Genomic DNA, 13,493 nt, shown 5'->3' on the forward strand with positions numbered 1-13,493 from the left:
AGACCGAGGCAGGCCAGCAGCACGGTTCGATTCCCATACCAGCCTCCCCGAACAGGCGCCGGAATGTGGCGACTAGGGGCTTTTCACAGTAACTTCATTTGAAGCCTACTTGTGACAATAAGCACTTTTCATTTCATTTACCTTGTGGAATTGTTCCTCACTGACAACACGTGTTGTCATTAAACTGTTTCATATTGATTTTACTTACGTTATTTGTTTCCAGAAGTTAACTAGTGAGTTAGTCAGTTGTTGACAACAACTTGGATGTACAATATTTTGCTTCCTCATGAAATTCCTTAATGAGGTGTCTGCCACAATACTCCAGAAAAAATGAACAATGAAGATCTTGCAACAAAATGTTCACCAGAAATAACACCCACCATCTTTATTTACTTGACAAATTAAATTGAAAACTGTCCATGTTAAATATGGCACATAGATCAGTTGTTTAAGTTTCTTTGTGGTTAACAATCTAACGTTATTTAAGTCAAGTTTTGCTAGTTGTCTGCTCAGGATGTCTACCCTGCACCCAGAGTGTGGTGTGGAAATGTGGCCCATGTTTTTCTCCATGACCAGTATCAGACTATCTAGTGGCATCATGGTTTTGAAGATTGGTCCCCTTCTTAAAGCTGTATTTACTATTGAATTTTCAGGTTTTAATGGAACTTCAATCACAGCCAAAGGCAGTGCAGTCATGTTCCTGCTGTGGGTAAACTTTGCACTTTTATTATTGATTCATGGATCAAGATTGTATTGTAGCGCACAATGACTTACGCGAGACAAGAAGCGATGAAGTCTATCTAGGCTTTATTAAGCGAGACTTGGTCCCCAGCAGCTCAGTAACAGAATGAGGCTGCGGGGAGAACTCGAGCTCTTATACTCCGCCTTCAGGGCAGAGCCAGAAGTCGGCAGATCGAACCAGGACCCGGGACCTGTCAGCCAATAGTCTCTCAGCTTCACAGGTACCATATTACCCCTAATACATACCACCACATTCACCCCTTGTTAAAAAAGGAACCCGGCGGGGTGGTGGTTCGCATGGTGGTAGGGGTTTACAAGGCTGGCCCTTGAACAAATTTCGAACTGTGGCTATACATATTTAGCCCACCATTTAGCTATGTACAAGTTTGTCAGAACTATTTACAATAAGGAAAACATTTTTCTTTTACAACAAAATTCTTGCTTTCTTGGTGTCACGCGGGTTCCACGAATCAAGCGGGCGGTCTGTTCTTCTTCGTCGATCGCCTCAGCCCCGGTGGTGGTGCAGGCGCTGGCGCGGGTGTTTGTTCCTGTTTTACTCCTGGGCGGGCACGGGAGGAGGACCGATCCCCCCGGGAAGGGGGCGGTCGTGGGGTGTGCCAGTGGCAGGGAGGGATGATCGGTGTTGGGGGTGTGTGTGTGTGTTGCCGGCGGGCGCCAGGTCCCGCAGGGAGACCGTGTCCTGTCGGCCGTCGGGGTACGCCACATAGGTGTACTGCGGGTTCGCGTGGAGAAGGTGAACCCTTTCGACCAATGGGTCCGATTTGTGCGCCCGCACATGTTTCCGGAGCAAGATGGGTCCTGGGGCTGCCAGCCAGGTCGGCAGCGACATTCCGGAGGAGGACTTCCGAGGGAAGACAAGGAGGCGCTCGTGAGGCGTTTGGTTAGTGGTGGTACACAGCAGCGACCGGATGGAGTGGAGAGCATCCGGGAGGACTTCCTGCCACCGGGAAACTGGGAGATCTCTGGACCATAGGGCCAGTAGGACGGTCTTCCAGACCGTGCCGGTCTCCTTCTCTACCTGCCCGTTCCCCCGGGGGTTGTAGCTGGTCGTCCTGCTCGAGGCAATGCCCTTGCTGAGCAGGAACTCGTGCTGTGCAGGGACGCAGCTCGTCACTCATGAAGGAGGACCCCTGTCGCTATGGATGTATGCGGGGAAGCCGAACAGTGTAAAGATGGTGCCCAGGGCTTTAATGACCGTGGCTGCTGTCATGTCGGGGCAGGGGACGGCGAAGGGGAAATGGGAGTACTCGTCCACCACATTTAGGAAGTATGCGTTGCGGTCGGTGGAGGGGAGGGGGCGTTTGAAATCCAAACTGAGGCGTTCAAAGGGGCGGGAAGCCTTGATCAGGTGCACTCTATCCCGCCTGAAAAAGTGCGGTTTGCACTTTGCGCAGATGTGGCAGTTCCTGGTGACTGTACGGACCTCCTCAACAGTGTAGGGGAGGTTGCGGGACTTTACGAAATGGTAGAATCGAGTGACCCCCGGGTGGTAGAGGTCCGCGTGGAGGGCTTGGAGGCGGTCTATTTGTGAGTTGGCACATGTGCCGCGGGATAGGGCATCGGACGGCTCGTTCAGCTTTCCGGGACGATACAAGATCTCATAGTTATAGGTGGAGAGCTCGATCCTCCACCTTAAGATCTTGTCATTCATAATTTTGCCCCGCTGTGCATTATCGAACATAAAGGCTACCGACCGTTGGTCGGTGAGGAGAGTGAATCTCCTGCCGGCCAGATAATGCCTCCAATGTCGCACAGCTTCCACTATGGCTTGGGCTTCCTTTTCCACTAAGGAGTGGCGGATTTCTGAGGCGTGGAGGGTCCGGGAGAAAAAGGCCACGGGTCTGCCCGTTTGGTTAAGAGTGGCCGCCAGAGCTACATCGGATGCGTCGCTCTCGACTTGGAAGGGGAGGGACTCGTCGATGGCGCGCATCGTGGCCTTTGCGATATCCGCTTTGATGTGGCTGAAGGCCTGGCGGGCCTCTGTCGACAGGGGGTAGGTAGTGGACTGTATTAGCGGGCGGGCCTTGTCTGCGTACTGGGGGACCCACTGGGCGTAATATGAAAAGAAGCCCAGGCAACGTTTCAGGGCTTTGGAGCAGTGGGGGAGGGGAAATTCCATAAGGGGGTGCATGCGTTCAGGGTCGGGGCCTATCACTCCATTGCGCACTACGTATCCCAGGATGGCCAAACGGTTTGTGCTAAAAACGCATTTTTCCTCGTTATATGTGAGGTTCAGGGCGTTAGCAGTCTGGAGCAACTTTTGGAGGTTGGCGTCGTGGTCCTGCTGATCGTGGCCGCAGATGGTTACGTTGTCGAGATACGGGAACGTGGCCTGCAACCCGTGCTGGTCAACCATTCGGTCCATCTCCCGTTGGAAGACCGAGACCCCGTTCGTGAAGCCAAATGGGACCCTTAGGAAATGGTATAGCCGCCCGTCTGCCTCCAAGGCGGTGTACTTGCGGTCACCTGGGCGGATGGGGAGCTGGTGGTATGCGGACTTGAGGTCCACGGTGGAAAAGACCTTGTATTGGGCAATTCGATTGACCATGTTGGATATGCGGGGGAGATATGCGCATCTAGCTGCGTGTACCTGTTGATGGTCTGACTATAGTCTACGACCATCCTTTGCTTCTCCCCGGTCTTCACGACTACCACCTGGGCTTTCCAGGGACTATTGCTGGCCTGGATTATGCCTTCCTTCAGCAACCGCTGGACTTCAGACCGGATAAACGTCCGTCCTGGGCGCTGTACCGTCTGCTCCTAGTGGCGACGGGTTTGCAATCCGGGGTGAGGTTTGCAAACAAGGACGGTGGTTCAAGCTTGAGGGTTGCGAGGCCGCAGATAGTGAGTGGGGGTATTGGGCCGCCGAATTGGAATGTCAGGCTCTGGAGGTTACATTGGAAGTCTAATCCCAGTAATGTGGGCGCGCAGAGTTGGGGAAGGACGTAGAGCCTGTAGTTCTTAAACTCCCTCCCTTGCACTGTTAGGTTCGCGATGCAGAACCCTTTGATCTCCACTGAGTGGGATCCTGCAGCTAGGGAAATCTTTTGCGTGCTTGGATGGATGGACAGAAAACAGCGACTTACCGTATCTGGGTGAATAAAACTTTCCGTGCTCCCGGAGTCGATCAAGCATGGCGTCTCGTATCCGTTGACCAGCACCATTGTTGTCGTCGTTTGGAGCGTCCGGGGCCACGATTGATCCAGTGTCACCAAAGCCAGTCGTGGCAGTAGTGTTGCGGCGTTTTCTTCGGACCCTGTGGAGCCGTCTATGCTGTGGTCCTTTGTTCTCAACCAAGATGGCGGCGTCCATGAATCGCACACGTTCAGGGATGGACAAAATGGCCGCCCCCATGAATCGCACGCGGTCGGGGGTGGACAAAATGACCCCCGTGGCTGGGGGGTCACAAGATGGCGGCGCCCATCATCCCCTCGTGAGTCCGGGACCCAAAATGGCAGCCCCCGCCGGTCGCACATGGGACGCTGGGGGGGGTTGGGGGGTGTTTGGGATGTGTTGTCCTCGTTCTTCTCCGGGGATTGCGGCGACCCCCCGGGACTGGCACACTGCCACGTAATGGCCCTTTTTGCCGCAGCTTTTACAAGTAGCTGCGCGGGCCGGGCAGCGCTGCCGGGGGTGTTTCGCCTGCCCGCAAAAGTAGCAGTGGGCCCCCCGGGATGGTCTGGCGCTCTAACCGCGCAAGCGTGCCGAGGGGGTGGGGGCGCCGGGGAGTCGAACGCGACGGGGGTCCACGGAGCCCAAGGGGCTGCCGCGCGGTCGGGGTCGTAGGCGCGGGCGTTTTGGGAGGCCACATCAAGGGAGGCCACAAGGGCCCGTGCCTCTGTGAGTCCTAGCGACTCTCTTTCTAAAAGTCTCTGACGAATTTGGGGAGAGTTCATACCTGCCACGAATGCAACTTGAATTAGCAGGTCCATGTGCTCAATCGCATTCACCGGCGGGCAGTTGCAGTTTCGTCCCAAAATCAGCAGCGCGCCGTAGAATACGTCGAGCGATTCTCCGGGAATTTGCCGTCTCGTCGCGAGTTGGTGGCGTGCGTAGACCTGGTTTACGGGCCGAAGGTAGATGCCCTTCAGCAACGCGAGCGCCGTTGGGAAATCCTCCGCGTCTTCTATAAGCGAGAAAATCTCCGGGCTTACCCTCGAATGCAGGACCTGCATTTTCTGCTCATCCGTGATCCGGCTGGGGGCCGTTCGAAGGTAGCCTTCGAAGCATGCTAGCCAGTGTTTGAACACGGCCGCCGAGTTTGCTGCATGGGGGCTGATCCGCAGGCACTCCGGGGCGATCCGGAGCTCCATAGTCTTTTAAGCTCACTTAATAAATTGTAGCGCACAATGACTTACGCGATACGAGACGCGATGAAGTCTATCTCGGCTTTATTAAGCGAGACTTGTTCCCCAGCAGCTCAGTAATAGAATGAGGCTGCGGGGAGAACTCGAGCTCTTATTCTCTGTCTTCAGGGCGGAGCCAGAAGTCGGCAGATCCAACCAGGACCCGGGAACTGTCAGCCAATAGCCTCTCGGCTTCACAGGTACCATATTACCCCTAATACATACCACCACATGTATATTAGTAATCTGGTTGTGAAAGCCAATTAATTGATGGCTTGGGTTACGATGTGGCTGGAAATGTGGAGTTAACCTTTGTGGCAAAGTTCCCAAAATGTTTTCCTATGGTGCAAAGCTTTGAGTCCAGAAATATGAGTTTGTTAAATTTAACCTAATATTTCTGGGAAGGTCAGGGATCCAGAAGGAGAAATAATAGTTATTCTTTAAATCTGTAATGCAGTCCAATAAAGAAAGCTTTACACAAGGGAATTTGTCCTTAAAATCTAGTTATATGAGCAGTTACTGATTCTGCTCCATTTCCAGCTGTAGCCAGTGAACAGTTGACTTAATCCTCAGAAATCAGTGTTTACTTAGCTTCAATGTGGCCAATTTTAAGTAATTGGCTGCATTGAGAGTAAGTGAGACTTAACATTTAGCTCCACTGATAAAACTATCAATGAGGATTAATGAGGCTGGTGAACCCACCGTAACATATTGTTCTTTAGATATTTGGTTTGTTTGGAATGTTATCGATCCTATTTTAAAAATCTAAATATACTGTAAAGATATTTGGTGGCAGGGTGGCATAGTGGTTAGCAATGCTGCCTCACAGCATCAGGAACCCAGGTCCAATTCTGGCTTTGGGTGATGGTCTGTGTGGAGTTTGAAATTTCTCCCCGTGTCTGCATTGATTTCCTCCGGGTGCTCCGGTTTTCCCCCACAGACCAAAGATATGCAGATCAGGTGGATTTGCCATGATCAATGCGTGGGGTTACGGGGATTGGGCAGGGGAATGGGCCTAGGTCAAGTGCTCTTTCGGAGGGATGGTGCAGACTCGACTGACAAAATGACCTCCTTCTGCGCTGTAGGGATTCTATATGGCTTGCATGATAGGGTAACATAAGAGTCGTGATTCCAAAGTTGGTAATGTGCTGCCAGTGTTAACCTGGGTTATGCAGAAAACATTCAGCAGTGCGTAATGAAGCTAGTGATGTCATTGATTGAGCCTGGTGCAAATGATCAGAGCATGCACACCATGTTCCATGTATTTCTGCTTGAAAATTTTAAATGGTGCCCTCTGCCGGTCGGAAGACCCCAATTTGAATATGCAACTGCCATCTCTTTGCCTGTTTCAATAAAGGGGTAAAATGGGGCATTTTCAGGCTGGCAAACTAATGGGGTGTTGTAAGGATCAATGCTGAGGCCTCAGCCATTTATTATCTGTATAAATAGTTTAGCTGAAAGTATTGAGAGCCTTACATCCTAGTTTAGGTGACAATATAAATGTAGGTGGGGCAGTAAGCTGTGAAGAGGACACAACAGGTTAACTGACTGGACAATGAGATGCCAGGTGGAGTATCATGTGGAGAAATGCAAGGTGATTCACTTCAGCAGAAATAATAAAAAATAAGAATAGTTTTTAAACCGTAACATTTTTTTTAAAAATGTTGATGTTCAGAGAAATTTGGATATGCTTGCACAAGAAACACAGAAAGGGAGCATATAGGTGTAATCTGACAAAGAACTGATCCTCTGCTCATTTCCCCACACCTTGTGGTCTTGGGCTTTCCTCATCAGTTGTCATAAACGGCTCCCATTTTCAATTTCACTGAGCAATAATATCAAGGGAAAAGAATACATGAGGTGGTTTCCTATTGTCTTTGTCATGTGTGCTTATAATAAACAGAAGCTCTTTTCCTGAAGGATCCTCCTCCTATAAGCAGCTGCTGTCCATTGAGGCACAAGCTGTTCCATTTTTACCAATGGAAATTTGCTTGTTCCATCATTGGCATGGGCGACCCACAAAAGAGCAGGGGAAACCACCCAGAGTTTCAAATGATCCTGCAACTGTAGCATGCAGGTACAGCAAACAATTAGGAAGGCAAATTGTATTTTTGTGAGGGCCACAAAGAATCCAATACAAGTTGTAGGATAGAAAGAAATAACATTTATTTACAATAATATATATATATATATATAATATATATTTATATACACACACAACAGCAGCAGTAACTCCCTTGCTGCTCACTCCTCTCTAGCTGGTTCCAAACTGGCCAGCTCTATTTATGCAGGGAGTCTGCTAATGATTTCTCCGCCCCCCTCATTGGGGAAGCTCATACTCCCTAAGGATTGTGGAATTGCCATTTGTCCCCAGCCAGTGGTAAGCAGGCAGGTTATAACATCTCTTCCCCCCCAAAGGGCAAGGAACCCACCGAAGGCCCTGGCGAAGGAGGGCGTTGGACTCTGATGCACGATCAATGACCACTAAAGCGAGGTTGTAGTCCAACTGAAGGCTTTAATAAGCTAGATGTTTCCCCCAGCAGCTCAGGTACAGAATGAAGGCTGCTGGAGCGGCACGGGTTCTTATACCCTGCCTAGCAGGGCGGAGCTATCATACATTCTAACCAATAGAAAGCATACAGTTTCCACCAATGGTGCTTTAGCCTATCAGGTACCGTAACATCTATAATACCACAGACTCGTTTTGCCGCAGGCCGGACACCATTTGCACGAGGCGCTGGAACGGGCGGCGTGTAACGAGTCGGAGAACGGCGCTTCCGTGATGAACGGCGTAACGGTTGTACATCCGCGGCCTGTGGACACCCCCTCTGAGGCATCCTGGGTCTCCATCTCGGAGTCGGAGTCCGCTGCATCCGTCATCTATGTGTCGCTATCTCCATGCGGTTCTGCAACGACCTGTGCAGACTTTGACTGCGGCACCAGAGGAAGACTGTGAGGAATACTCTCCACTGTGTCTGGTCTCTGTGGCTGTAGAAATGAGCTCCGGGTGCTGGGAAATCTTTGGAAGAAATGGTCTTCTGGACCGAACATGGTCTACATGCTTGCGCTGGATACAACCCTGGACTTGCACCTGGTAAGAGATAGGGCCCGTTCAGGGAAGGATAACGCCAGGGACCCACTGGGCACCCCCAGCAAAATTTTGAACGACCACGGGTGACCGGGCGCAAACTGCATTGGCCGTTGCCGAGAATGGCTATGTCCCTGCCATTCTTGAGTGCAGCGTACTTTTGCGCCAATGTCCAGGGAAACCATGCTAAGGTGGATGCGAAGCCCATTACGAGTTCCGCGGGAGCTACCCCAGTCACCGCATGTGGAGTGGTCCTGTACGAAAACAAAAAAATGAGCCAGTCTAGTGTCCATAGACCCGGAAGACTGCTTTTTTAGGCCCCGTTTGAATGTCGGCACTCTGCCAACCCATTGGAAGCCAGGTGGTATGGAGCGGTGCAGATATGGTGTATGCCGTTCATTTTCACGAACCTCGCAAACTGCTCACTTGTGAACGGAGTGCCGTTGACCGTGACCAGCACCTCGGGGAGGCCATGCGTACTGAAAGACAAACGCATCTTCTCGACTGTTGCGCAGGATGTTGAGTCTACCATCTTATGCACCTCTAACCATTTAGACTGGGCATCGATTAATAGAAAGAACGTGGCTCCTTGAAAAGGGCCGGCGAAATCCGCATGCAAGCGCGCCCACGGCCGCCCTGGCCGTTCCCAGTGATGTAGGGGCGTGGCCGGTGAAAGCTTCTGGTGCTCCTGGCAAATGGCGCAGTTTGGGGATTTTGAGGCAGACGGCCGCCTCTTCCACTTCCTCCAGGTCCCCTTTGGCGTCACGAATGGTGTCTCGGTCTTCCAAAGGACAATGGACTGAATGGTGGATCAGTACGGGCTGCGGGCCACATTTCCGTACTTGGACAACATCACCATCTGCGGCCATGATCAGAAGGACCACGATGCCAACCTCCAGAGATTTCTCCAAACCACCCGAACCGTTATACTCACTTACAACAAGGAAAAATGCGTTTTCCGCACAACCAGACTAGCCATCCTCGGCTACGTCGTAGAAAACGGAGTTCTAGGACCCGACCCCGACCGTATGCGCCCACCCCCTGCAACTCCCCCTTCCCCAAGGCCCTGAAAAGGTGCCTCGGGTTCTTTTCATACTCCGTCCAGTGGGTCCCCAACTTTGCGGACAAAGCCCGTCCACTAATCAAGGCCACCATCTTCCCACTGGCAACTGAGGCCCGCCAGGCCTTCAGCTGCATCAAGGCGGATATCGCCAAAGCCGTGATGAGCGCGGTGGACGAGTCCGTCCCCTTCTAGGTGGAGAGTGACGCATCAGAGGTCGCCCTTGCTGCTACCCTCAATCAGGCAGGCAGGCCCGTAGCGTTTTTTTCATGAACCCTCACCATTTCCGAAATTCAACACTCCTCAGTCGAAAAGGAAACCCAAGCCATCGTGGCAGCCGTGCGGCACTGGAGGCACTACCTCGCTGGTAGGAGGTTTACCCTCGTCACCGACCAATGATCGGTAGCCTTCATGTTCGATAATACGCTGCGGGGCAAGATCAAGAATGAAGTGGAGGATCGAACTCTCCACCTATAATTACGATATAGTACATCGTCCTGGGAAGCTCAACGAACCCCCAGATGCCCTGTCCCGCGGCACATGCGCAGCGCGCAAGATGACCGACTACGTGCTATCCACGATGACCTCTGCCATCCGGGGGTCACCCGGCTTCTCCATTACATCAAGGCCCGCAACCTGCCCTACTCCACTGAGGAGGTCAGAGCTATGACCAGGGACTGCCAAATCTGTGCAGAGTGTAAGCCGCACTTCGATCGACCGGATAAGGCCCACCTGGTAAAGGCATCCCGGCACTTTGAGCGCCTCAGTATCGATTTCAAAGGGTCCCCCCACTCCAACAACCGCAACCCATAGTTCCTCTACATCATCGACGAGTTCTCCCGCTTCCCCTTTGCAATCCCTTGCCCCGACATGACCGCGGCCACCGTCATTAAAGCCCTACATAGTGTCTTCACCCTGTTTGGTTTCTCCACGTATGTTCACAGTGACCGGGGCTCGTCGTCCATGAGCGACGATCTGCATCAGTACCTGCTCAATAAGGGCATCGCCAGTTATAACCCATGGGGAAACGGACAGGTGGAGGAGAACGCGACGGTCTGGAAGACCGTCCTCCTTGCCCTACAGTCTAGGAATCTCCCAGTTCCCCATTGGCAGGAGGTCCTCCCTGACGTACTCCACTCTATTGGGTCCCTACTTTGCATGGCCACAAACGAGACCCCTCATGACTGCCTATTTGTTCAAGATATCATAGCTGTAGGTGGAGAGCTCGATCCTCCACCTCAGAATCTTGCCATTCTTGATCTTGCCCCACTGTGTGTTATTGAACATGAAGGCAACCGACCGTTGATCAATGAGGAGAGTGAATCGCGTGCCGGCCAGGTAATGCCTCCAATGTCTCACAGCTTCTACGATGGCTTGGGCTTCCTTTTCGACGGAGGAGTGCCGAATTTCGGAGGCATGGAGGGTACGGGAGAAGAAAGCCATGGGCCTGCCCGCCTGGTTGAGTGTAGCAGCCAGAGCAAAGTCCGACGCATCGCTCTCCACTTGGATTGGGATGAACTCATCCACAGCGTGCATTGCGGCTTTGACCTTGATGCGATTGAAGGCCAGTCGGGCCTCAACCATCAGGGAAAAAATGGTGGATTTGATCAGTGGACGGGCCTTGTCCGCATAGTTGGGGACCCACCGGGCATAGTACGAGAAGAACCCCAGGCATCTCTTCAGGGCCTTGGGGCAGTGGGGAAGGGGGAGTTCCAGGAGGGGGCGCATGCGGTCGGGGTCGGGCCCTAGGACTCCGTGTTCCATGACGTAGCCGAGGATGGTTAGGCGGGTTGTGCGGAAGACGCATTTCTCTCTATTATAGGTTAGGTTCAGGAGTTTAGCAGTGTGGAGGAAGTGCCGGAGGTTCTCGTCATGGTCTTGCTGGTCATGGCCGCAGATGGTGAGGTTGTCTAGGTACGGAAACGTGGCCCGCAGCCCGTACTGGTCAACCATTCGGTCCACTTTGCTTTGGAAGACCGAGACCCCGTTGGTGACACTGAAGGGGACCCTGAGGAAGTGGTAGAGGCGGCCATCTGCCTCGAAGGCAGTGTATTGGCGGTCCTCCGGGCGGATAGGGAGTTGGTGGTGCGCGGACTTTAAGTCGACTGTAGAGAAGACTCGATACTGCGCAATCTGATTGACCATGTCAGATATGCCGGGGAGGGGGTATGCATCGAGCTGCGTGTACCGGTTAATGGTCTGGCTGTAATCGCTGACCACCCGGTGCTTCTCCCCAGTTTTGACGACCACCACTTGGGCTCTCCAGGGGCTGTTACTCGTCTCAATGATCCCCTCTCGCAGGAGTCGCTGGATCTCCAACCTGATGAAGGCCCTGTCCTGGGCACTGTAGCATCTGCTTCTGGTAGCGACAGGCTTACAGTCCGGGGTCAGGTTTGCGAAGAGGGAGGGTGGGGCGACCTTAAGGGTCGCGAGGCTACAGACGGTGAAGGGGGGCAGGGGTCCGTCGAACTTTAAGGTAAGGCTCTGGAGGTGGCACTGGAAGTCGAGCCCCAGTAATAGGGCAGCGCAGAGATGGGGGAGGACACGTAGAGCCTAAAGTTAGTGTACTCTACGCCTTGTACAGTAAGGGTCGCGACACAGTACCCCCGGATTTCTACTGCGTGGGATCTGGAAGCCAGGGAGATTTTCTGGGTCGCGGGTAGGATGGGGAGGGAGCAGTGCCTTACTGTATCTGGGTGTATGAAGCTGTCTGTGCTCCCGGAGTCGAAAATGCAAGCCGTCTCGTGCCCGTTGATCCGGACGGTCATTGTGGACTTCGCAAGGTGGTGCGGCATGGACTGGTCGAGTGTGACGGAGGCGCGTGTTGGAAGGCGGTCGGTAGGCTGGCCGGGTGAGCAGGGCCCCCGGGAGGCTGCGGAGTGGTCCCAAGATGGCGGGCCCCATGAGTCACATGTGGCGGGTGTCAGCGGCGATGGCGTCCAAGATGGCAGCCACCGTGGGCCGCACGTGTCGGCCAAAATTAAAGATGGTGGCACCCATGGGTCGCACATGGCGGGTGGCGCGGCAGCTGGGGGCGGCCCCGACAGGCAGCAGGCAGCACTGCTGGGCCAAGAAGATTTAGGGGGGGATCGGGCCTGGCAGGCTTTTGCAAAGTGGCCCTTCTTCCCACAGCCGTTACAAGTCGCGTTCAGTGCCGGGCAGCGTTGTCTGGGATGATTACCCTGGCCGCAGAAGTATCACTTCGGGCCTCCGGTATTGGCGGGGCGCTGTGCGGCGCAGGCTTGTGTCGCACGAGAGTGCCGCGCGGTCGGAGGTGTAGGCCCCCATGTTCAGCGAGTTGGAGAGTTGTACTGCCTCTGGGAGGCCGAGTGTCTCCCCTTCTAGTAATCGCTGGCGGATATAGTTAGATTTCATGCCCACGACATAAGCGTCCCTGATCAGCAGCACCACGTGCTGGGTAGCCGATATCGCCCGGCAGTCACAGTTCCAGCAGAGGATGCGCAAGGGATGGGGATTGGGTGGAGGTGTTGACCTTGGGTAGGGTGCTCTTTCCAAGAGCCGGTGCAGACTCGATGGGCCGAATGGCCTCCTTCTGCACTGTAAATTCTATGATTCTATGAAGGCACGCAGGATTTCTGCGAATGATTCCCCACTGTGTTGTCGTCTCGTGGCGAGGAGGTGCCGAGCGTATACCTGGTTCACGGATTTCACGTATTGTCCTTTTAGCAGCATTACTGCTTCCGCGTACGAGGGGGCGTCCCTGATGAGGGGAAAGACTCTTGGGCTCACCCGTGCGTGGAGGATCTGCTTCTTCTGGAGGTCTGTGAGGTCTTCGTTGAAGGATGCGAGGTACGCCTCGAAGCAGCTTAGTCAGTGTTCAAACAATTCTGTATCGTCGGCTGCCTGTGGGTCCCGCTCCAAACGATCAGGCTTGAGTGATGAGTTTATCTTTAGGAGTTTTGTGTATTAAATTGATATACCATCAATAACACACAAGTGATGAACGTAACTAAGGCTTTAATACACTAAACAGCAAGCCTCCTGCCTCTGGACCCGAACTGGGTCGGAGGCGGAGACTAGCCACCTTTATACATAAGCCCAAGGGGAGGAGCCACAGGCGGAGCCAGCCTGGACAACCCCAGGCATGCACAAGCATGCACAATACAATACACATAATGCAATAAAGTGGTTTACCATAGTCATTATGTACTGGACTAGCAAAAAGAGTTCAAATACCACAATGGTAAATTCGTAAAAGTGATTTTAGTAAGTCTAG

General features: G+C 53.1%; 1 protein-coding gene across 1 annotated transcript in view; it reads right to left on the reverse strand.

Annotated features, from left to right (window-relative positions):
* myo16 (myosin XVI) overlaps positions 1-13,493 on the reverse strand; it is an 875,686-nt gene that overhangs the window by 366,064 nt on the left and 496,129 nt on the right. The gene's annotated exons all lie outside the window — the stretch shown is intronic.

The sequence above is a fragment of the Scyliorhinus torazame genome, chromosome 15, assembly GCF_047496885.1.
Source record: "Scyliorhinus torazame isolate Kashiwa2021f chromosome 15, sScyTor2.1, whole genome shotgun sequence".
In the NCBI taxonomy this organism is placed as follows: Eukaryota; Metazoa; Chordata; class Chondrichthyes; order Carcharhiniformes; family Scyliorhinidae; genus Scyliorhinus; species Scyliorhinus torazame.